The sequence below is a fragment of the Ceratotherium simum genome, chromosome X, assembly GCF_057802395.1.
Source record: "Ceratotherium simum simum isolate JZ-2026a chromosome X, ASM5780239v1, whole genome shotgun sequence".
NCBI classification, from domain to species: Eukaryota; Metazoa; Chordata; class Mammalia; order Perissodactyla; family Rhinocerotidae; genus Ceratotherium; species Ceratotherium simum.
The window spans coordinates 59579238-59604057 of record NC_141940.1 but is presented as its reverse complement, the minus strand read 5'-3'; the positions used below and the strand labels follow the sequence as shown (position 1 = coordinate 59604057).

At 34.3% G+C, this 24820-nt stretch overlaps 1 protein-coding gene and 1 non-coding gene across 10 annotated transcripts in view; one reads left to right on the top strand and one right to left on the bottom strand.

The window, feature by feature from the left end:
• DACH2 (dachshund family transcription factor 2) overlaps nt 1-24820 on the top strand; it is a 505289-nt gene that overhangs the window by 322123 nt on the left and 158346 nt on the right. The window lies entirely within an intron of this gene.
• On the bottom strand, nt 20471-20573 carry LOC147911865 (U6 spliceosomal RNA). The gene has a single exon (XR_015550778.1). It is a non-coding gene; the product is annotated as a U6 spliceosomal RNA (small nuclear RNA).

Here is a 24820-nt window from a genome sequence, read left to right as displayed (position 1 = left end):
TTCATCAATGTTGTTACCTTTATCAGTAGTTTTTTTTTTTTTTTATTGCTGTGTAGTGTTTCATCGTATGGACACGGCACTGCTGTTTTATCTTCTTACAAATTGAGGGTATTTGTGTTGTTTCTAGTTTTTGGCAGGTATGAATAAATTTTCTATTAACATCTGTGCATAGGTTTTTGTGTGAACAGCCTTGTAAGTTGTAGATAAATACCTATCAGTAGGTTTTTATGAGTTAGGTGGTAAATGCATGCTTAACTTTATTAGACAATACCAAATTGTTTTCCTGAGTGGCTGTATCATTTTGCATTCCAATTGGCAATGAGTGAGAGTTCCACTTGATTTACATCCTTGTCAGAAATTGGTATTGTCAGGTATTTTTGGATTTTAGGCATGTTAATGGGTATGCTGTGCGCTCTAATTGTGGTGTTAATTTGCATTTCCTGAATGACTAAAGATGCTGAGCATCTTTTTATGTGCTTGTTTGCCATCCTTATATCTTTGGTGAACTATCTGTCCAGATCTTTTGTCATTTTTTTATTGGGCTACTTTTTTTCTCATTATTGAGTTTATATATTCTTGATACAATTCCTTTATCAATATGTCCTTTTCAAATGTTTTATCCCAGTTTTTGAGATGTCTTTTCATTTTTGTATTTATTTTTAATTGAGATATAATTGACATATAACATTATATTCATTTCAGGCGTACAACATAGTGATTCAATATTTGTATACACTGCGAAATGGTCACCACAGTAAGTCTAGTTACCGTCCATCACCACACATAGTTATGTCTTTTCATTTTTTTAACAGTGTCTAAGAACCAAAGTTTTTAATTTTGATGAAGCCCAACTTATAAATTGTTTTAAGGATTATGTTTTTTCATTTTACCTAAGAAATCTTTGCCTTTCCCAAGGTCACAAGATTTTCTCCTATGTGTTCTTCTAAAATATTTTATAATTTGGGGTTTTACTATAGGTCTATTATATTAGTTTGCTAGGGCTCTTATAACAAAGTAACACAAACTGGTTGGCTTCAACAGTAGAAATTAATTTTTTCACAGTTCTGGAGGCTAGAATTCTAAAATCCAGGTGTCGGCACCGTTTGTTCTTTTTGAAGGCTGTGAGGGAATGATCTATTCCGTGCCTGTCTTCTTGACTTGTAGATGGCCTTCTCTATGTGTCTCTTCACATTATCTTACCTCTATGCATTTCTCTGTGTCCAAATTTCCCCCCTTTATAAGGACACCAGTCATATTGGGTTAGAGCCCACCCTAATGATCTCATTTTTACTTCATTACCTTTATAAAGACCGCCATCTCCTAATATGGTGAGATTTTAAAGTAGTGAAGGTTAGGACTTCAACATCTGAATTTGGGGAGGGTGCATAATTCAACGCAGAACAAGTGTGTTGCCCATTTGAGGACACAGCAAGAAGGCGGCCATCTGCAAGCCAAAGAGAGAGGCCTCAGAAGAAACCAAACCAGCTGACACTTTGATTTTGGACTTCTACCCTCCAGAATTGTGAGAAAATAGATTTCTGTTGTTTAAGCCAACCAGTCTGTGGTATTTTGTGATGGCATCCCTAGGAAACTAATGTACCCACACTCAGCTACCTCTATTATTAATATCTTACGTTAGTATGGTACATTTGTTGCAATTAATGAACCAATATTTATACATTATTATTAACTAAAATACATACTTTATTCAAATATCCTGATGTTTTACTTAATGTTCTTTTTCTGTTCCAAGATCCCATCCAGGATACCACATTACATCAGTCATCATGTCTCCTTAGGCGTCTCTTTACTGTGATAGTTTCTCAGAATTTCTTTGTTTTTGATAACCTTGACAGTTTTGAGGAGTATTGGTCAGGTATTTTGTAAAATACCCCTCAACTGGAATTTCTTTGGTGTTTGTCTTATGGTTTGACTGAGTTTATGGGTTTTCAAAAGAAAGACACAGAGGTAAAATGCCATTCTTATCATATCATACCACTGTTGATGTTAACCTTGATCATCTGGCTGAGGTATAATGTTTGCCAGGTTTCTCTGCTGTAAAATTATTCTTTTTTCCTCCTTTTTTATACTGTATTCTCTGGAAGGAAGTAACTATACACAGTCATATTTAAGGAGTGGGGAGTTATACCCCACCACTTTGAGGAAAAGGTACCTACATAAATTATTTGGCCTTTGTCTGCATGGGGAACTTGTCTATTCTCCTCTATTTAATTGCTGATGCAATCATTTATATCAATATGGAGTCATGGATATTTATTTCATGATTTGAGTTATAATCTAAAACTGCTTTATTTATTTTGTTACTCAAATTTTTCCAAGTTTGGCCATTGAAACTTTTATTCCTTTCTTTGTCCTTTTTTTTTTTTTTTTTTTGGCTTAAACAACAGACATTTATTTCTCACTATTCGGGATGCTGAGAAGTCTGAGATTAGGTTGCCAGCATGGTCAGGTACTGGTAAGGACCCTCTTCCTGGCTTACAGATGGCCGCCTTCTTGTGTCCTCACTCCTATATCCTTTGGACATAGCCCCACAATTGTGTTCTTTTGCTTTTGTTTGTGTTCTTTTAGCACTTCATTACTTTTTGGAGCTACAAGGTGCTCCAGGATCATCACGTATATTTCCTGCTCCAGACCTAGATGCAGCCATTTCTTCAAGAGCCCTAGTTTCTCTTATTGGAGAGTGGCATTTCAAACCAGGATCTAGGTGTTAGGTACTAGTATACTTTTTAAATTCCTAGTTTACTTAGGATTTTTTTTCTTTTAAATCAAGAATATATGCTGAATTTTGACAAATGCTTTTTCTGCATCATTTGCAATGATCGTATGTTTTTGTGTTTTTAATCTGTTGATATGGATGTTAATGAATGTTAATCAATTATATTAATTGATTTTGGATAATTGATCCAACCTTACATTTCCAGAATAAACTCAAATTGGTCATGATGTATTACCCTTTTTATATATTGCTGGAATTGATGTGCTAATTTTTTGAATTCTTGCACCCAAAGATTTTCCCCCCAACATTCCTGTCTCCTCGTTCTTCAAACACTAATCTAGGTCCTGCTGTGAAGGGATTTGAAGATATAATTAAGGTTACTAATCAGCTGACCTTAAAATAGGGAGATTATCCTAGATTATTTTAGTGGGCCCAATGCAATCACATGAGTCCTTAAAGGCATATGAAGGAGGCAGAAGTGTCAGTCAGAGGGATGTAGAGAAAGAAAAGGCAAAAGAGATGACTCAGAAGGGGAAGTCAGAGATATTCCAAGCATGAGAAGGAGCTGAAGCTCTGTTGCTGGTTTTGAGATGTAGGGAGCCATGTGTGGGGACTAAAGAGAGGCCTTTGGGATCTAAGGGTGACCACTGGCTGACAGCCAGGCAAGAGAATGAGGAACGCAGTCCTATAGCTGCAAACACTTAATTCAAATAATAACCTGAATGGTCTTGGAAGCTGATTTTTCCCCCAGAGCCTTGAAGAGAAATGCAGAGGCTCTGGAGAAAGCCCAGGAAAAAAATCTTTTTTCTAGCCCAGTAAGTCTTGTGTCAGACTTCTGACATATAGAAACTGTGAGATAATAAATTTGTGTTGTTTTAAACTGCAAAGTCTGTTTGATTTTGTTATAGCAGCAATATAAAACTAATGCACTTTTGTTTTAGTCATTTCCACTTTCTGCAAGTAGTCATTGTGTATTTAGTAGTATATCGAAGGTAATGAAATAATTAGAGTGCTGCTATCTTTTTTTTAATTATGAATGAGTTGAAACAATGACATACTTTATTTAATAAAGTACAACTTATATATTGCTAAACCTGGAAGCTGGTCTAAACTCCTCTTCTGATAGTAACTCTTCTGAGGTAACTGAGGCCTAAAGAAATTCAGAGACTCAATCAAAGAGAACCAGAGAGTGGAAAAGCAAGGTTTACAATATAAGCTCTTTTTCCCTGCACTTTGTTAAGGGCAAAAAATAGTGCTATTTTAGGCAATATGTTCTTCAGGTGTTCATGAAAGGATGTAGGATGAAGTCGTTGGGAATAACTTCATAGATGGGACTGAAGCAGTTACTAAATGATGGGTAAAACTTATGCAGTTCAAGAAAAAAAGTAGTTTAGATGCAGAAATGAGCCTGGTACATTAGAGGAAGTGTAAGAACTGAACTTGGGCAGTGGCTTAAGAATGGTAGAGGTAAGATGGGAAGAAATGGTGAAGAGCATTGAAAATTAGTCACAGAAGTTTGTACTTTATACTGAAAGCTGTAAGGGTTTCTGGTAATAAATTGTTTCTGATAATGAATCCATTGATTATAAGTATTTGATTACCTTGACAATTAAGTAGTAATAGGAAGACTGACAAAAACATTTATGGAGACATTTTATGCAAATTGTTCTTGAATTGATTATAATTTAAACCCTTTAAATACAATTTTCATGGACACTTGAATTCCGATCTATGTTACACACTGTCTCAATGATTCTATTGCCTTGTAGATAGCCACTAAGTCATTTCCCTGCTTCTCAGTAAAGAGCTGAGAACCTTTTCTAGAAACTCTTTCCCTCAGGAGCTGATGAGAAATATTTATTGTCCTCTCAAGCCAGTTCCGTTCATCAGTCATTTATTTGGTGGTCTGCTGGGATTCACTGATTGTGGAAACCAAATTTTTTATGTCTTTTAAAACCACAAATGTGTGTGAAGGCTTTTGCCAGTCTTCTCATTTTATTTTTAACACGTTTTCTTTCTGAGAGATGTCAGCTTGAGCCCTTGAATGAATTAATGAACAAGAAAGTAGTCCGTCAAGGGAAGGAATGATAGGTAGTTTTGAGCTGTTTTCCAAAACAACTAGTAGGAGATGTAGAGTATGTGTATTTATGTTCAATGAATTGGTCACAGTAATCTATCTAATAACATCTTTAGTTGCTCACCCATATACCAACCTGATTCCAAGGAAGTTAGATTGCACAGAATAAATATTTATTTGAGAGATTATTTCTCTTCTGAAACTTTGTGACTGAGACAAATAAAAATATTAGATTACATTGTGATATTTTTCTATGGAGGTGAGGAAACTAAACTGACATAAAAACCCATAGTAATTTTTGATTTGTGTTTAACTCCCGTTTCCCACCATGGTAATCTTAAATGTCTCAATGGCCAAGTTCATCCATATCAGCTGCAGAATTACAGATATAATCCTTTGTGGTTCATTCTTACCTCTGGTTTTTCCCATCGAACTAGGATGTATCAGAAGTACTGTCTTGTTGTGTGGAAACATTAGAAGTTAAGAGAATTTGCTTGTCAGCTAATGTGATAAAACAGAGCTTGGTTTCTATGGTAAAAAAGTAAAATATTATTACCTGTAATGTGTTGGAGCTGGAAGATAGACTTGGAAATCATTTAATTCAACCCTCATATTTCAGATCAAGCTGCCAAGGAACATACATGGAAGTGTGACTTGCCCAAGTTTAAAGAAAGAATCAGTGGCAAAGCTGGGACTAACATTCATGTGTTCTGACTGTCAGGCAAATGCATTTTCTTCTATAGCATTACATCTATTAGTGTTGCTGGGAAAATATTAGCAGTTTACAGAATCTTAATTCTCGGCTAAGTGAGCATATAACAGATTTCTTCCTCATGAGAAAAGGTCAGTCAAATTTTCCCAGTGCAAGTTATTTCCTGAGCACTTCTCAAAAGTTCTTTGACTCTTTCTGGTCTTTTTGGAAATAATTTAATATTAAATGATCCATAGGCACTTAGAAGAGTTAACATACTATTTAAATGGTCCACCTTATTCCTAAGAAGTCTCTTTTCCCTCTGAAGGAAGAATAGAAGGAAGCTAAGAAACTATTTATTGAGAGCCTGCTATATTAGCAAGTTCTGTACTAGCAGTTTCAGAGCTTATGTTACCTCAGCTAGTTTTAAAAGATAGGTATTATTTTACTCATTGTTCTAGGACTTGAACTAGTTTTCAAAAATTTCACAGTATTTACCAGCAGGAAATTCATCTTTTAAGTGATCTAAATTTGTTTTTCAATATTGTTCTCCTAGCTAAACATCTAGGTTTACATATGGGGAATTGAATGCATGTTAACATAAGTAGTAGACTATATTTTATCATATAAAATCTTTCCAATTCGCAAGCACTTTAATTTTTAATACAGATATTTTGTGCTAATTTATCAGCTAAGTTATAAGCTTTGTCCTTTCAGTAGTTTTCTGTTTTAAATAATCTATAATTTATTTGTGGTTACAAAATAAAAGTCTGCGTCCCTTAGACAGAAGGCCTCCAGGATCTTTTCTACTTCTCACCTCTTGTCATTGCTGGTGGTATTCCTCTAACCTCCACCTTTCTCTTTCTTCTCCATCTGTATATCTCTTATCTCTGTTCTGTGCTGGCTCCTGTTTCTGTTACCCTTCTATTTCAGGCATATATATATATATATACCCTTCTTTATACTATTCCTCTTTAAATCATTATCCTGTTACTATCCACATAAAACCTGTTATTAAATATTTTACTTAAGAATAAAATATCATCTTGTTTGGTATAATCCATGGGCAATGACTTCCCAGTGGAGTATGCTATAAGCTGCTCAGTGGGTCATTTCTTGGATTTGGGAAGATGAAACAAATTATCTCCAGTGTTTAGTTTTGCCTACCTTAGCAGAGCCTCATAATTAAAAAAAAATGGTTTAATTATTGAGTTATCTGGATTCTAGTGTTCACTGAGAATGAGATTCTATCATTGATGCCGTCTTACCAGATGGTGTGATCACTTGACACCTCTTATAAAATATAATATATAAGCAAGTGTATCAATAATTCAGGACCCATTGCATAAATGAGTCACATGGTCTGTTCCAGCAGATGGGGCAGGTCCTTCTATTTTCATACTTAAAACCTAATTCATAAAAAATTATTTAGCCTATTTCTACATAATTCTCATATACTTCATAAAGCAAAAGTACAGAATATACTTTTTGGTATAAATTAATGGTGAGTCTTCTGACAAACTTATTATTGTGCACATATACAAATGTTAAAAATGAGCTAACTATATTACGCAGTTCAGCATTTTACTCAAAGACAAACTACAGTATGGTAATATAATTTTCTTAAAGAAATCTGTTTATTCTTTTGAGTCAGAAACTTGATCTGTTGAAGAAAAAATTTATTGTTTTTTTTCCAGGCTCCTTGATCAAATGACTATATGAGTTAGATGGATAGGTGAATATTCATCGCTATTGAACTATAATTATGTTAAGGTTCATTCACTTAGCTAGAACTTGATAGTGTTTGGGGAATCTTGAACTCTACCTCTAACAAGCAAGCTTGTTAATGGGAAACAGAATTTATTTGTAATGCTGTACTCAGACTTTTGAAGAATGATTCTTAAAATGATATTCAAGGGCTGGCCCCGTGGCTTAGCGGTTAAGTGCGTGTGCTCTGCTACTGGCGGCCGGGGTTTGGATCCTGGGCACGCACCGATGCACCGCTTCTCCGGCCATGCTGAGGCTGTGTCCCACATACAGCAAATAGAAGGATATGCAACTATGACATACAACTATCTACTGGGGCTTTGGGGGAAAAAAAAGAGGAGGATTGGCAATGGATGTTAGCTCAGAGCCGGTCTTCCTCAGCAAAAAGAGGAGGATTAGCACGGATGTTAGCTCAGGGCTGATCTTCCTCAAAAAAAAAAAAAATGATATTCAAAAAAAATAGAAAAAAGAAGAAATATGATATTGGGACCATTAAGAAAAGTCTTGAGAAAAACACCTGTCTTGGATATAACACTTTAATGTTACAAAAGTATGTCATATCTCTTATCGCCCTGACACCTCACAACAGTTCTGCAGAGAAGATATTATTCCCATTTTAATAGGTGAAGAAATTGAAGCTCAAAGTTTAACATTATTCTCTTGATTCTGTGTGCAGTATCCTTTTTTACTACTTTCACATTGAATTTTTTAGTTGGATGGCATTTAAATTCTTTTGAATTTGACAATGAATAGCATGCTATGCTATTTATGTCATAACAGAGGGCTTAGAAAGGGTTGTGGAAATATACTGTGGTTAAAGGAAAATTCTACGAATTCTGCTGCCCAGAAGATTTTGAGGGGAATACAGGTCAGTCAGCATTGTTCATTAACAAAAGTGGGTTAATTCATACCTTCACTTAAGGTCAACTGCACCTAGGAGAGTAATCTCAGAAAGCAGTTTAGGATGCTCAAATCTAAAAAAGAAAAAAAGAATTACAAGATTACTTTTATATTATTGATACAAGTTCTCACCCAACATTTGGCATGGAACAACAAGGTTTCTTGAGTGTGTCTGTTCCTCACAATTTTATATATTTTTCCATGCAAAGCCTTCTTTGTAGAACACAGTGAATAGGTCCAGAAAATGTTAGATCACCTTGAAACGTTCTAAAGTACTGTTATCAGTGCCTGATGTCACCCTCTCTATTAGTCCTTTCAGAAAAAGAACTTAAGGCAAACCAGAATAGGAGAGTCTCTTTTCATCAGGAGAAAGACAAGTTCTATTGCTGTCAGATTGTGGATTTGAGTTTCTTGAAGCAATCAAGTGCATTTTTGGTTTCTTTTCTCCTTTGAAGTGATAACTCATGTCTTTCTGGGACAAAACTAGCAAATGCAAATCTTTTATGAGGCAGACTATCCTGTCTTCATCTTATTTAATTCTCACAACAGCATTGTGAATGGATATTGTTGTCCCTATTTACCTATGACAGGTAAAGAGACTTGGCCAAAGTAAGGTGTTAAGAGCTGAAATTTGAAACCAGATTTATATATCTCTAGATCATCATGGTCTTGTGGTGGAAACTGGACTTCATATTTCAAAGACTAATAATTATTATAATCTGTTATGTTTATTGACTCCCCAGTATATGCAGATTTTTTATTTTCATAATCCATCTTAATGCTCACAGCAACCTCATAAGATGTCAAGTATCATTTTCTTTATCCAATAAGTGAGAACACTGAGAATTTGCACAAGATCATGCATCCAGGTAGTAACTAAAGTAGTATTTGAATGCAAATCTCTCTGCCTCCAGAGCCTATAATCTTTTCTCAATACCACCTTGACTTGATAGAGGAACAGCAGCCATTTAACTGCCTAAAGTTTTAGCAGAAGTTTGTTTTCTACAAACAGTGGTAATAGTTTATTTTCTTCAAATATTGGTAACATTTGTATCAACCCTCATATGGTACGTGTTAAGCACACATAAAGTAGCCAAATATCAGAAAAAGTTCCTTTTCTATCATCAAAAATATCTCAAGTACAAGTATCATAAAAAAACGTGACTTCTCAACACAGAATAAGAATTTTTTCAACTTAAAAAAAATACAGTTTTGAGCAATGCATCCTGGCGTAGCCTGGTGTATTAAAACATTAGCTTATAAGGAAAACCTTTGCATTGAATTCTGGTTCCACCGTCATTTGGGTTTGTGAATAGGCCAAGATTTTCACTTCTCTTTGTTTCACTTTCCCTATCAGCAAAATGAGATAATAACTTTCCATTTTTTTAGGATTATTGGGAGAACGAAATAAGATAATGTATATTAATGAAATTATCATATTGCCAGACAGTTTATGAGCTCAATAAATACTGCTTTGGTGGTTCAGTGCAAAATATACTACTACATTTTGTTAATCATGAATAAAATTTAAAAATGCAAGAGTTACTATTTTGTAAAAACTTTTCTGTGTTTTCTTCTGATTGTTTTTCTCCATGATATTTATTATCGTAGAGATATAAAATGAATAATTGTGTCTTATACAAAGTATAATATATATATACTTATTGAAATGATCTAAGCCTAGATTGGACTACTTTTTAGAAATTTTCTGATGATTAAATGATATTATATGTGTGAATATGTTTTATGTAAACTGTGAGTCTATGTGTAGATATAAACTATTGTTAATATTGATCGTTTAAATAGACAAATAGATATGTAGATGATAATATGCAAAGTTAAAAGGCAATATTTTGAGTTTCATATTTTTCATAATTAGTTTTAATCTTTTTGCCCTTTAGATTTCTTATAACAAACTGCCTTATGTTTTATCTAACTCTCAATTATACTCCAGTTATTGGGAAATACATGCATTTTAAAATTGAAAGTTTTGGCAATTTTAGGAAGGAAGAAGAATTTATACTTGCTCATTTATATGAACTGCATGGAATTTCACACTAGAGTTGGCTTACCTGCCATGTTTTTTACTTTACTTATAACATCTATTTGCTCATTTTTTAATATATGCAGAATCGTCTTTCATGATGACTTCGATTCAGTTCTAGCTTTGTAAGTCTCATACTTACTGTCATGTATTTTCTCCCATATAGTCCAGCTATTCATATCGATTTGTAATTTTCTATGAAAATGCGCTCGATAGTCTGAAATGAATTTCTTTCAACTGAGATTTTTTTTTTTGTCAATGCTGGGAAAGAACTTGATCATCAAATATAAACAAGATCTTAAATTTTTTTTTAAAAAAAGAAGATGAAATATTCAAATACCAGTTTGAATAGGTCTTTTAGGAACTCTACCATATAAAGGCATAAAATAACTCTATGGAAAAATTTCCTTTGAAAAAACCGTGTCTGTTGTAGTTGAATATCTATGGTTTAGACTCAGGCAACTGACATTTGTAGTATTTTATCTTCTATATATTTAACTAAGTATTTCTGAAAACCAGAAAAGCATCCCAGGCAAATATTCTGTGTGAATTTCTTTTTACTGTTGTCAGCAGGGACAAGGGAGGATATGGGAGAAATGGTTTTAAAATAGTGTCCTAAATATGTCTAAAATACATCAACCTATTTACCTCAAGATTATCTACCAGTAAGAAAGAAACTTTTGAAAATCATACTGTGCTCTGTATGGCACTAACAATGACTCTTGAAATTTCTTTAAGCCGTGGATCCTGACTGACATTGCTATTAAATAAACCGTGGTCCTTAGGATTTGAGATGCTGCATAATACCCACCTATTATCTTTTCCCCACACAAGCTGTGCAAGTGAATTACTGAATGAACATGAAGGAAGATACAGTATCAGTTGTGCTTGGGCTGATAATACAATACTTTGACTTAGTCATTGTACCATGAAATGTTGCATTATAATCATTCTGATAGTTTAATCACATTTAAAAAATGAAAATGCTTAGAGTTCTGCTAATGTAGGTATGCATTAAAAACTTACAATACCAACTAATTATAAACAAAGAAATTACAGTGCAGTTGGAAGGTAGATATGAGGAGAAATAGTGTTCTATTTGTTAAGGCTCTAGCAGCTGAAATTAAATGTTGGCCAAAAAGATTTAAAAACGTACTTTTATTAGTCATAGAGTTTTCAAAACAATTTTAATATTAAGAAATATTTTAAACTAAAATGAACTTATTTTAGTCTTTTATATATGTAGTTACTTAGAGCTTTCTAATGACTAGTTTTTTATTGAGAAAAATTGCAACAAACTAAAATACGTTTCTTTTTATTCTTTTTATTCACTGACTGCTTTACATAGGTTGTGAACTTTAAATTAACTCTGATTGATAGGGGAAACATAGCCGTAATTGTTTGACTTTTCAAACTTATTCTATTGCAAATATCCATAGAATTAATTTACTTGGTTTAATTTTACTCTTTTAGGCCTTCAGTGATTGAAATGTTCCATTTCTCCTTTCCCCCACCTCCACACTTTGGCAATAAAGGTAAAGTGATTACAGTCAACTGTTAAGTAATCCTTTATGGTAATAACTTTTAAAATGTAAAATCTAGTTATCTTTAAAGTTGTACATAGAGAAATGACATGAAATAGGTTGACATCTTCTCTTGAATCAGGATTCTGCTGAGACTGTTAGTTGTGCTTGGTTCCCTGTCACTTTCAGGTTCAGGATTGGAGTTGGCCTATTGTTTTGAAACATGGGGAAGAATTCATGTCCATGTTGGACGGCAGCCTTCCCCAGCTTCCTCACTGTCGTTCTCATGAAAAAGGCGTCAGAGAAGATAACCACCACATGTTAATGGCATGTTTTCTGTATTTTACATGCTTCCCTTTGCTAGAGCTTTTTACCTTGAAGGATGGAAAAAAACCCTCGATGTTCCCTTGACATATTGGTCTGTTTTCCCTTTGAAACTAGAATGCCAAACGTAAATTCTCTGGCTCTCAAACGTATTTTAATCTGAGCCTTCTATTCTCAGGACGTTTAAATTTTGATTTGTTCCAGAGAACAGTTACAAAGTTCTTTTACTATTTTCTCCACTGTGCTTTCTTTTGTGATTGAGACGGATTGTGAAAGGGCTAGAGTGGAGGACTGAGGGGTGGGAGCAGTGCAGGGGGGGAAGAAATGGCACGGAATAATCTTTTGACAAGCAAAGAAAATAAAAGAAAGGAGAGAAAGAGGATATCCTAATTTACCCCATGTTTTTCAAAGACAAGTAGATTTGAGGGGATCTCCAATTCTGGGTAGCTGTCAGTTTTCAGTACAGAGTCCTTAATCTTTTTGATTGACATCCACCTTTTTAGACTAGTGTGACATAAGAACTATGGGTCTGTCTTCTAATGAAGTTGAAATGATTAAGATCTGTTGAGAAGAGGCTGTTATATATGATGTTTCCTTTGACCATTTTTTTCCTTCTAAAATCATTTGTTAAGCTGTTAATTTGGAAACTCAAACTTCTCATTAGAATCACTGATCATTGTGGTGATCATTTTCTTAAAAAAAAAAATCTACCGCGTAAAGTCTTGTCACAGATGACGGGAAGCTGTCACCTAGAAAGCTCTTGTTCTATTTTTTTTTCAAAGCATTACAAGATGTAGATACTTACAGACAGCTTGCACCTGCTAAGAGAAGTGGCACACTGAGACACTTATTAGGATAATTTATGAAATAAAATACAATACCCTAAACTTTCACAGAGATAATCTGTAAGCATTTGACAAAAGTTAATTTGGGGAGGCATGGATTATCTAGACACAAGTGCTTGATAAGTAGTGTAACTCTTCCCCTACATCTCAACTAACGGCCCCTATTGTATATATAAGCCTATCTAAATTATTGCTGTAGTTTTGAGAATCACTTGATTCATGAAGCTAAATAAAAGAACTTTTATTTTGTTCTAACATTTTAATAATTAAAAAGCAGCATGGGGAGAATAAAGCTTTGGGGTTAGATAAAGCTTGGTTCAAGCTTTGCCTTATTACTTATTCACTATGTGATCTTGCCCAAGCTAATCAGTCTCTTCCACTCTCACTTTCCTCATCTGTATACTTGGCATAATAGCCCTTGCATTTTCATACAGTTGTTTTGAAGATTAAACGAGATAATGTATATAATGTTCTTAAATGGTGCTTGACATATAGTAGTAGGTGTTCAATAATAGTCTTTTTTTTTTTCTCTTACGCTAGCTCTGTCCAATGCTGAGCTACAAAGTAGCAATCAAACTGTTCTAGTTCGTGGAAAACGTACATTCAAAATAATGTAGTTTAAAATTAAGAAGGCCCTTTGCTATTTACAAATTTGTAGTGACTTCAATGATGATTTTCTTGGAAGAGCATTTTATAGGAAAATTTTGGTTTTTGAGCTCCCTTTTACATTTTTTGAAAATATATCATGGATATCTTATGACAGTGGTACTTATAGATGAAGAAAACCTGTTTACAACTACTATTGCAATACCAGCTAACAAAGTAGAAACTTTGCTAAATGCCAAAGTAATACAGAGCTATTAAAGCCTCACGAAGAAAGCCAATTCATTTCAGTCACGATAGCACCTAAAAGTGAAGTATTATATAAAAGCTAAACAATGCCAAATGGATTTGGCTGAGATCAAAAGCCAAACCTATTTCTTTTCTTTCATCTTCAGTGTTCCATTTCCTAGGAGTAAGACCTTAGTCAAACATCTATTAAAGTTAGCTTTTGATCTCAACCCCCTTTTGGGGTAAAAAAATGTCAATCTTTAAATTTTTCTTCTAGAGACAATCACTCTATTATGTTTTAATGTTCCAGTAGTGTGTGAGTAAATAGGATTCTCTGATATATGTGATAGAAGACTGGTTAAATGAGACAATCATTTTTGTGTCAGAGACAACAATCAAAAGGAAGCATTCTTCAGAAGCTATTAACTGGAAAAAAGTCCCCCAGGTCAGTGGAAACATGTTAACTGGTCAGTCTACTGCCTTTTTAGGTCCTTTGATGACAATGACTTGTAATTTGATAACAGGTAGCTGCTCATTTGTAATATAATTTTCTCCTCACCAGTCATAGCTACTCCATGATTAATCAGGGGAAAACACTTTTTTCTCCATAGATATTTTTAAAAAACAAAAACTTTGTTTAAAAAATATCTTAAAACCACTAGGAGGGATTATACATTTTTCCTTCTTCCTTTCATCTATTAAGTAAAATAGAGGAAAATTTTCGTGATGTATTAAAGACACAAGAGACATGACAACACACAGTGATTAGTTGAATTAAAAAGAAAAAATTGGTGTTTGATGTCAGTGCATGTATGTGTATGTGAGTACTGTTTGCCCATATGTATGACTACATTCTGAGTACTGAAGATCTTTATATCACTTTTTCTAGACCTCTATTCCATAGAATGGTAAATTCATTAGACACACATTATCAAGTACTGTTTACCTACAAGACAGTAGTCTAGATCCTGCTATGAGTACAAAACTGAATAAGACATAGTGCCCTACAGCAACCTTTGCAGCCTTTGTTTTAGGTGGGAAAATGAGACATAATCATAATAAAAGAAAGTCATAAATATGTTCATATAAATATGTCTATGTAAAGTACTATGGGAAAGTTCAAAGAAGAGAATTATTTCCAGTTGTGGGAATTAAAGAAAGCTTTTTGGAGTTGATGGCATTTAAGTTGTGCTTTAAAGATTGGTTAGGCTACAGTTGGCAAGATGGGGATAAAAGTGTTCCAGGCAAAAGAGACAATCTGCGGAGTGTGACGATGAGCTAGTACTGAGTTTGTATGGGTAACAGTGTGTTCAGTCTGGTTAGAGTAGTGGGGATATGATGGAAAAGGGTAGGAGCTCTGCCTGTAAAGATGAGTGGAGGCGTATTATGGGAGGTTGTAAATACCATATTAAGAGTTCTGGACTTGATTCTATACACAGTGATGAACCAATAAACATTTTTGTGCAGGTGAGGAATGTGAAAATACTGCTGTTTACAAAAATATCACTGATAAATGTGTATGGATAGACTGGAAGGGTGAAGAATTAGAAAAATGTGTATGGATAGACTGGAAGGGTGAAGAATTAGAGGCAGGGAGATCATTTAGGAAGTTCTTCAAGTAGTCTAGCTGAGAAGGAATGTAGACCTATTAAAAAGTGGTTGTGAGTTCATTTTGCAGAGTCAAGATATCACTTTTAGACTCATAATGTATGAGTTAGAGGTAATACTATTTAAAATCTGCTTTGGAAAATTAAAGTTGTGTTTGAAATTGCTGGTAGCAGGAATTCACACTAAAAAGTAAAATGCGTTTCATCTATATAATCTGATTATTTCATGTATAACTTTCTAAAGTTTCTAGACTCCCAATTCAATTGCAACCAGCCAGAGCAAATATTTTTTTTAAATGTATCAATCTTACCTAAGATACATGGCACTTGTTAAAAAATAGCACATATAACTAAACTAAGATCCTGTGTTTCTTAAAAAAAATAGAGAGTAATAACTGATTAAGAGGGAGTTTCATTTGACAGAGTTGAGGGGGCTTCTCTACTAGGATCACCAACAGAAGGAATGGTAGTATAGATCCCCTTGAAATTTTACCTTTGACTTGGGAAAGCACATGATTTATGCCAATCTGTCTCTACAAATTACTATGGTCTTTATGGAAACACAGCCTTCCAACAATATCAAAGACCTAGGAGGATAACAAAGGAAAAGGAACACATCAATTGAAATGAAAGAGAATAAACAGAACATAATTTGGTGAACTGGAATCTGGGATGATGTGTCTGTTCTCATTTTATTGGCTCTGAACATACTATCTTATTCACAGGAACAACAACCATGGAAATTCACAAAGCCAGAAAAGATAAAGTTCCTTGTCTCATCATCAAGATGGTGTAGTGTTCCTAACACTGTGCTGGGCCATTCCATCCTCATTTATCTCCTAGCTGTGTATGTTTGTTTATGTCTAGCTATAGCAGTTTTGAGGTCAGACATATTATTACCAAAATATTTGGAATTCTGACTGAAAAAAAGGTTAGGAAAGAGATAAATTTCTTTATGGGTCCTGTTTCATTTAATCCCTTTGAGTTAGTGTGTCCCTTTAGCAACCTCAAGCTATTGGTTGCATGTAGAAAAATGGTTTGCATCTCTTTCTGAATTTATTGTTAATATGACTGTGACAGAATTCAGGAAATCAGAAAGAATGTGCCATGTTATAAATCATCCATAAGCCCTCAGCTCCATGAAGAATCCTTTTTATTGTGTGTGCATGCTTGCATATGTGTATGTGTGTATCTTTCCTCTATTAATGATCTGACCTAATTATTTAATTTAGAATTATTTTTCTATTACCCAAGCACTAACTTGTATATATTAGATAATGACACTTTTGAGCAGGATGGATAGGAGTCAGAATTCTCTTTCGCACCTATCTATTCTACTGGGCCATAATGAAACACTGGATACCTGTAGTTCAAACATGTCACTTTGTGTCTTAACTGAGGATAATATTCTTCACAGCAATTTTAGGAAAAAGTCATGCCCATTAGATATTTTTTAGTGTTGGATGTCAATACCTCATAATTCCCTAAACCCTGCTCATCCTGGGAATAATACTACTCTCAGAAGAAAGGCAGCTCTGCTTAAAGTAAAACTGCATATGATATAGAAAAATTCTTGGCTATGCCACTCTGACAGCCAGGTTTTTCTGGTCCAAGAAATTTAGAGAGTGTAGTTTTAGTATGGAAATAACAATACCAAAGACTTTTATTGTATTTGATTATGAAAAATGCAATAGACTGGTGAGTGTCAAAAGTGACAAAAGTCTTGAGTTATCACATTGCAATTTATGAGCAAAGTAATGTAAGCTTTAAAAAATAACCTTGCCAGATACCTTGTGTCCGTTGAAGATCTAAGAACAAGAATCAGGTTCTAATGATATCCATTTACTCACCCTTGTAACTCATATAACAAATGCTCATGTCGTTGTTGGTTGTTTCAGGTAGCTTCAAGTAATTATACAGTCTGATAGCTAATACAGACATAGTTATCAATATTTATATCTCAAAGCATGTAGCAACATATACTTGTAATTAAATATGGTGCTTATTATTATTGTGGGCATAATTTATACTTTCTCCCTTATCTCTTATTCTCTGGAAGTTTAGAATTAATCTCCTAAAAGTTTAGATTTAAAAGAATTAGCATTCACATTTGCTTAAATATTACACAAATGGAAGCCTCTGAGATGTGACTGTAAGTTTATTCATACATTTACATCAATACACCTGTGGTTAACTTCGTGTGCTTCTTAAATTGAGAATAAGACAAGTTCTGTTGCAAAATTGTCACCTAATTATGTTCAATATAACATATTATTTTGCTTTCTAAAACAGATGCTTGATGTATACTGCTTCAGTAAGCATAAGCATGAGCATAAGCTGGTGATAAAGAATGGCACCATCAGACGGTGAAAGAGTAAAACTAAGGCAGAACTATTGGCACATTTAGTGATTCAGTGAAATATCTCTGTCCTTGCCTGCTTCTCACGTTTGTTGTTATATCTTGGCAGGAAGGTCAAGCAGAAAGTGATTGTGGAGAGAATGCAAAATAGACCTACTACAAGAGAATCGTACACAATTACTAGTGTTGGGCAAGCAGCCCTTTTTCTTTCTCTTAGAGACATCCCTTCACAACACCCATTTGGTTATTCTGTTGTCATTCACTGGGCACCGCCATGTACCCTCTACAGTGTTAGGCACCAAGAAATGCAAAAGTTAAGAATAATACATAGTTTCTTCCAGTAAGAAGCTTGCAGCCTAGGTAAGGGAGACATGATTAACATATAAAATTAATAAATGATAAGTTAATAGGTGGGTATCTTGGAAGTAATATATTCCAAGTAGACTCTGAAAGTTAACATTGGATTCCACCTAATTTTTTTTAAAGACAACATTTTTAGAGCAGTTTTAGGTTTACTATAAAATTGAGAGGGAGGTACAGAGATTTCCTATATACCCCCTATCTCCACAAATGCACAGCCTCCCCCATTATCACTATCACTCAGCAGAATGGTACATTTGTTACCAAGGATGAAACTACACTGACACATCATTATCACCCAAAGTCCATAGTTTACCTTAGGGTTCATTCTTGATGTTGTACATTCTATGGGTTCGGACAAATATATAATGACATATATCCATCATTATAATATCACACAGAGTAGTTTCACTGCCCTAAAAACGGTGTGCTCTGCCTATTTGTCTCTCCCTCCACCCATCCCTGGTAACCACTGATCTTTTTATTGTTTCCATAGTTTTGCCTTGTCCAGAATGTCATATAGTTGGAATCATACAGTATGTAGCCTTCTCAGATTGCCTTCTTTCGTTTAGTAATATGCATTTAACGTTCCTCCATGTCTTTTCATGAATTGCTAGCTCACTTCTTTTTAGCACTGACTAATATTCCCTTGTCTGGATGTACTACACTTTATTTATCCATTCACCTACTGAAGGGCATCTTGGTTGCTTCCTTAAACCTCATTTTAAAGACAAGAAAATTGATTCTAAGAAAGGGTAAAGTGACTCAGATAGTCATAGAACTAGCTATAGATAAATCCAATTTTAATATCCAGCCCTTCTGATTCCAAATACAGTATTCTTTACATCATAACTTGGGCTAGACAAGCAGTATCCTTGCAATTTTCTCAGGTCCTTCCTGATGTTATATATTATGCCTTTGATTAACATAAATATGCATATTATCTTTAAAATGCAGATCTTTTTGACCAATCAACATTTCTAGATGTTTTGCTGCATTTTTTGGTCTTCATTCAAGTAGTGTGTAAACATTTGGAATGCAAAATGTCATATGTTGAATAAAAACAACAAAGATCCATTGTACTACCTCTCTGGAGCAACAGAGCATGGCAGTGTTTAAGAACTGCTATCCAAAGAGTGGAGAATTGATTGCATAGTTGATTCTCTGGCACTTATATGCCATATCTAAGGGAAAACCAGCTACTTAAAAGCAACGAGCGTCAGTGATCTTCAGGAAGCCAATTACTTTTCTGGATGGTGGTTCGTTATTGATGTTGAATATTCTCCTAGTGTCAGTTTGATACCTTTTAACAAACTCAAAATACATTTGAGTTTTCATTAGTTGATACACAGAGTTAGCATTACAGCTTAATTTTAGACCAAAATAAATTTTTAATTTGAGGCTAAATTTCTTATTTATTCAATTTCAAAAGAAAAAATGGATAGGAAATTTGCCACCTTAATTTGCTTTCTAAACGAAATCTATTTTATTTTATTTTATCTCATGTTGAAATGTGTTGCTGGTTTTCCACACAGGCGGAACCGGCTTTCCAAAAAGCAGCAGGAATACAAGTCTTGCAGCTGCAGTGAACAGAACAAACCATGTGAAATTCCACAGAAATCACCGATCACTTTTTTTATGTTAATATCCTCAGTGAGAAGTCTTAAAGTATATCTTCCTAAACATCTTCTGATTTTCTGAAATGCCTATTTCAAAAACGCATTTAGTGAATTGAATTTACTTTCCAATCTGAATGTTATCTTAAGGCAAACTTGATTTTCGTTATATATTTGAACTTAGCTAGGTTTTTCTCTCTCTCCTATTAATACTGTTAATGCTAAATTACTCTGTCTCTCTCATTTCTATTTATTGGTGATACCTGCTGCAGAGCAATACCAAATAATCCAAATGTAGGCTTCACTTTAATGGATTACTCTTATTATTGATTTGCAAAACAAAAGTGAATTGACTTAATGGATCAGTTTTTTTTTTTCAGCTCTCTTCTAAGAATGTGACTCTTTTCTGTTTCTATAAATTAAAGTTATAGTTCAGTTGCTATATATTTTATTGTATATATTCTTGTTGGCACCATTGCTACACTCAAGAATATTTTGAAATATAAATTAATTTTGGTTAACATGTTTGAACCCAAACTTAAATACTTCCTTTGAGTAATTATGGAAGAAAAATAGCCATAAATTTGGCAGTATCCTAGAAGCTAATAATCTTTTCCTTCTTTTATATCTTTGTTATCAGTTTTTGATTATAGGAGATCACTGACCTGACCAAATATGTTTTCTTTTATTGTGATAAAATGTACATAGCATAAAATTTACCGTTTTAATCACTTTTAGTATACAGTTCAGTGGCATTAAGTACATTCACATTGTTGTGCAACCAAAACCAAAAATATGGAACACTTTACAAATTTGCATTTTATCCTTAGACAGGGGCCATGGTAATTTTCTCTGTATTGTTCTAATTTTAGCATGTGTGCTACTGAAGCAAACATCCAAATATGTTTTTTAAAGTGTCCAGAATCTCTTTGAGAATAAGAGTAGAAAAAGGTAAAATAAGTTTACTACTAGAACAGTATTCAAACTCATTTTGGTATGTGAACTGTTAGCTTTTAAAATTTTCTTTGGCTTATTGAATTTGATACGGGTCTAAGAGGCCATATTTCATAGACCAGCAGGTAGATATCTTATCTGGTGGGCTGGTCTCTTTGAAGCAATCTTGCACTTGAGGATGGGAGGTCTGTAGAAGGAGGCTGCTGATACTTTTCTTGGGTTCCTGTATTCCTGGGCTAACTGGGCATGGGAACAGCTACTCTTGTCCTAATGTCAGACATTTGAGATGTTTTGTCACTCTTAATCTATATCTAATGCACACTCTCTCCTAAACTTAGAATAGATTTGCTGGGTATGCCACTGCTGGTTTAAAAATCATAGACCACTGGTAGATCAGGACAGTAAGGCCTCAGAAATTATCTAGACACATCTAGTAACACTCAATAAAATTTTTCAAATAAGGTACCTAGGGAGGTGTGCAATACTAGAAGGTGTATGTACTAATAGAAGAGTTCATATAGCTCAAATTTTCATAAATAAGAAATGGTCTATTGAGAGGTACCAGCAAGATAATTAGTAATTCTCTTAGTGATTATGTTTAAAAAGCTGGAGCATTTCCAATTTAAAATGATATTGCCAAAGACAAGTATAACTGGCGATTACTCAATAAGAGAATAGTTAACTTTATGTAAACCGTGAGAATTCCTGATATCTATATATATAGCTTAAAGTCAAATACAGGAAAAAAAATTGTACCCAGGTAGTTGAGGTTAAGCTTGCATCCAAGTTAAAAAAAAAAAGATTTAGAGTAACATTTCTTAAACTGTGTTCCAGGGAGTATTGGTGTCTTTACAGCCATTAACAGGTATTCTATGAAAAAGAGTTCCATTATCCAATCAGTTTAGAAAATGTAGTGTGCTCTATGCCTCTTTTGGAATATCATAATAGATATTAGCATATTATAAGCTTTGAAAAAATCTGCAGTAAAGATACCTGGAGCCAAAGTACCTGGGTTTAAAGTCCAACTTCAAGGTTTACTAGCTGTATAACATTAGACATGTTATTCAGTTTCTGTGACTCAGTTTCTGTATCTAAAAAATGGAAATGATAATGGTACTTCTGTCTTAAGGTTTTTGTGCATATTAAATAAGTAAATATGTAAAGAACTTAGAACAATGTTTGGCATATGATAAGTGCTATATAAGCTTTGTTGTTTTCAACCGAGTGTTGCCTAAATTCGTCATTGAACTCCCTTACCCTTACCCCCTACACTTCTTTTTTTTTTTTAACAAACTCTTTCAACATTTTGTGGAACAGGTAGTCAAAAGGAACACAATTTGGAAAATGTTGATATAAGACAAGTTCAATATGGTGTTTCTCTCTTGCTTTTAATCTTTTAACAGTAGATGTAATAGGAGCATTTGAAGAGATTATTAGAGTTTCAAACTTTTAAATCCTATTATGCATTTTCAGAAGAGTCTACAGGAAAATAAAGCTTGGTCTGGAATTTTGTTAGGCACTTCAGGCTATAGGACAGCAGTTTGCTCAAAGCAGCAGCCAACCTTCTCCTTTGGTTTGGTTGTTGCACTCTTTACTATGCTGTGCTGCTGGCCTTGCCAACCCTTACTGGTTGTTGTTTTCCCATCTCTGGCTCCATTTTGAATGGCAAATTCACTGCGTTTTTGTAGAACAAATTGAACTTCAGCAAAGATTGAGTGTGTCCTCTTTTCGTATCTATCTGTAATTCAACAAAGTATGCAAAATATCCATGCCAATATAGTGGATTTCTGGACCCCACAGCATTTGATGGCTTTGTTGATGTCTAGCCGAATGCAGCTGCTGTCTACTGTTTTGAGAACTTCCCATAGCTGTGTTTTGTCAACCTTTCCCACAGCCATAGAGCTCAGCTGAGTAATTTTTAATTTTGTATCTATCCCTGAATGGTGATTCCTAAGAATCATTGTAATATTTGCTCTTCATTTGGGTGGCAGTAACTTCTTGCATGTGGCTTCTCTGCTCTTTCATTCTTGTATTCTTATATCTTTATGGCTTTCCCCTTAGTTGCATTCTGAATCTTTTAGAGTCCAAGTATTTTTCTGAATAACAGAATTCAGAGCATAAGCATCTCCTGAGAATGAACCTGAATACTACCTCTCTTTGGAAAAATTTACATTTTCTGAGTTGATTTATAGGGAATTTCAAAACTGTTTCCACTAGATTCAATGTGGTATATCGCATTAACATTTCATACCACCAGATGTTTCATTATTCATGTTTTAGTACATCATACTTGACCCAAAGTAGCTTTGAATGCAAATAATAAACAAGCCAAGACACAGTACTTGACTGGTAGAGTGAAATAATGTGGCAGATCTAAACTGCTTTTCATTTTTGGAGGGATATTATTAATGCAATACTTTGTTAATTTGATTAAATGTTACTTTTAAAATATAAAACCATATTGCAGTGAACTGACTCGCCATTTCATTTAATTAATTGTAAACCTCAAGATTTGATTACTCACAGTTCTCCTTTTGTTAATTTACTTGTTCACAGTTTGGCAGAAAAAGCTTTCAAATTAATGTGAAAGGATGGGCAGTATAACCAATTAGGAAACTATAAAATTGCCTTAATTTTTGTTCAGATCACTGTTGAGAACCCAAATTCACTAATTTTTTTTATTTTTTTACTTGTAAATTTTACTACAAGCTATGGATTTTTCTCCCTGCACGTCTAGTTTGAGGACTATAAAGTTGTAAGTCTAATGCTTGTTTACTAGTGAGAAAGGAGTGCAAGAAAAATATTGCTTTAGGCCATGCATGGGTAATGCAAAATCACAGGAGTTTGGGAAGACTATATAGGACGAAGTAAATCTGGTCAGAATTATTGCTTCATAAAGGAGTGTAAAGACCATTTAGTTCAACTCCTTCATTTTGCATATGAATAAACTGAAGCCTTGGGAAGTTGTATGATGCAATTTCTCCATTGTTCTGGTCAGTGACATATGATGCATCTCTGCAGGCCCGTTTTAGAGAGTTTTAAAGAAATTAAAATCAAGATTAAGAAGGTGGGAATTAGTCGACAAAGCACCTGCAGTAAAAGTCAGGAGACATGAGTTCTCATCCTAGCCCTATCATTGACTGGCTGTGTTATATTAAGCCCCTCACTTCTCTCTGGGACTCAGTTTTTCATTTCTAAAATGGAGGGGTTGGTTTAGATATTCATTAAAGTTCTTGCAACTCTTAAGAACTTTTCTCACCACTCTATGCTTGTATACTGTCAACTTAAAAAGTAAATTGGCCAATTGTTTTACCTGCAAAATGAATTTATTTGGGAACAACCAAAAGAATTGCAATTCGGGATATACAGGCTATGGCGGACCATAGGGATATCTAGAGAACAGAGGAGAGGAGCTTGCTTTTATAGGGAAAAAGGGGGAGTTGGGAGGGGCCGTAATAAACAAAAAGTCCATTGGGGAAAACTGGGAGTCCAAAGTGTAGAGGCTTTCCATTGGTTGGGGTGCTACACTCTTTCATTGACTGGGCTGTTGCCAGATGGGGAGAGAAATCTTCCTTCCTCCTGCTGACTAGTAAAGTAGTAAACACCTTCCTGTCAGAGATGCAAGGGTAGGTCTTTTCCTGTTTGGAGTAACTGAGGATGTATGATAGGGCATGAGAGCTCCCCTTACGGGCCTTCCCAACTCCAATTTAGTTGAGGGTTCTTTTATGAATTTGACAATACTTGCTAACAATAATAGTCTATCACACACATATGCACACACATAAAATTATGATATGTTGGGCATTTGAATATTGTTATGTTTACTTTAGATTAGGAAGTAAGTGTAAATTACCATAAGGGCTGTACATTATGACTTGGTCAATAATTGTAGTGACTAGACATTGAGTCAAATCATAAAATTAGGTGAACAAGAATGGAAGGTGCTGAGATTACAGAAGTAAATACTCAAATATCAGAAAGTGCAAAAGGTGAATGCTTTCCCAATAACACTGTCTTTGCCTTCCCAAATCTATTTCAATCAGTTAAATATATGTAATTTGAACATAATGTAAAAGTTATGATTTTCAGATTCAGTGACTGAAAAAGACAACTTTTATATGTCTAGCTATGTTTAGGTAGTTATTTTCCTATAATTGTAGCACCTTCACTTTTAAAGGCATCTTT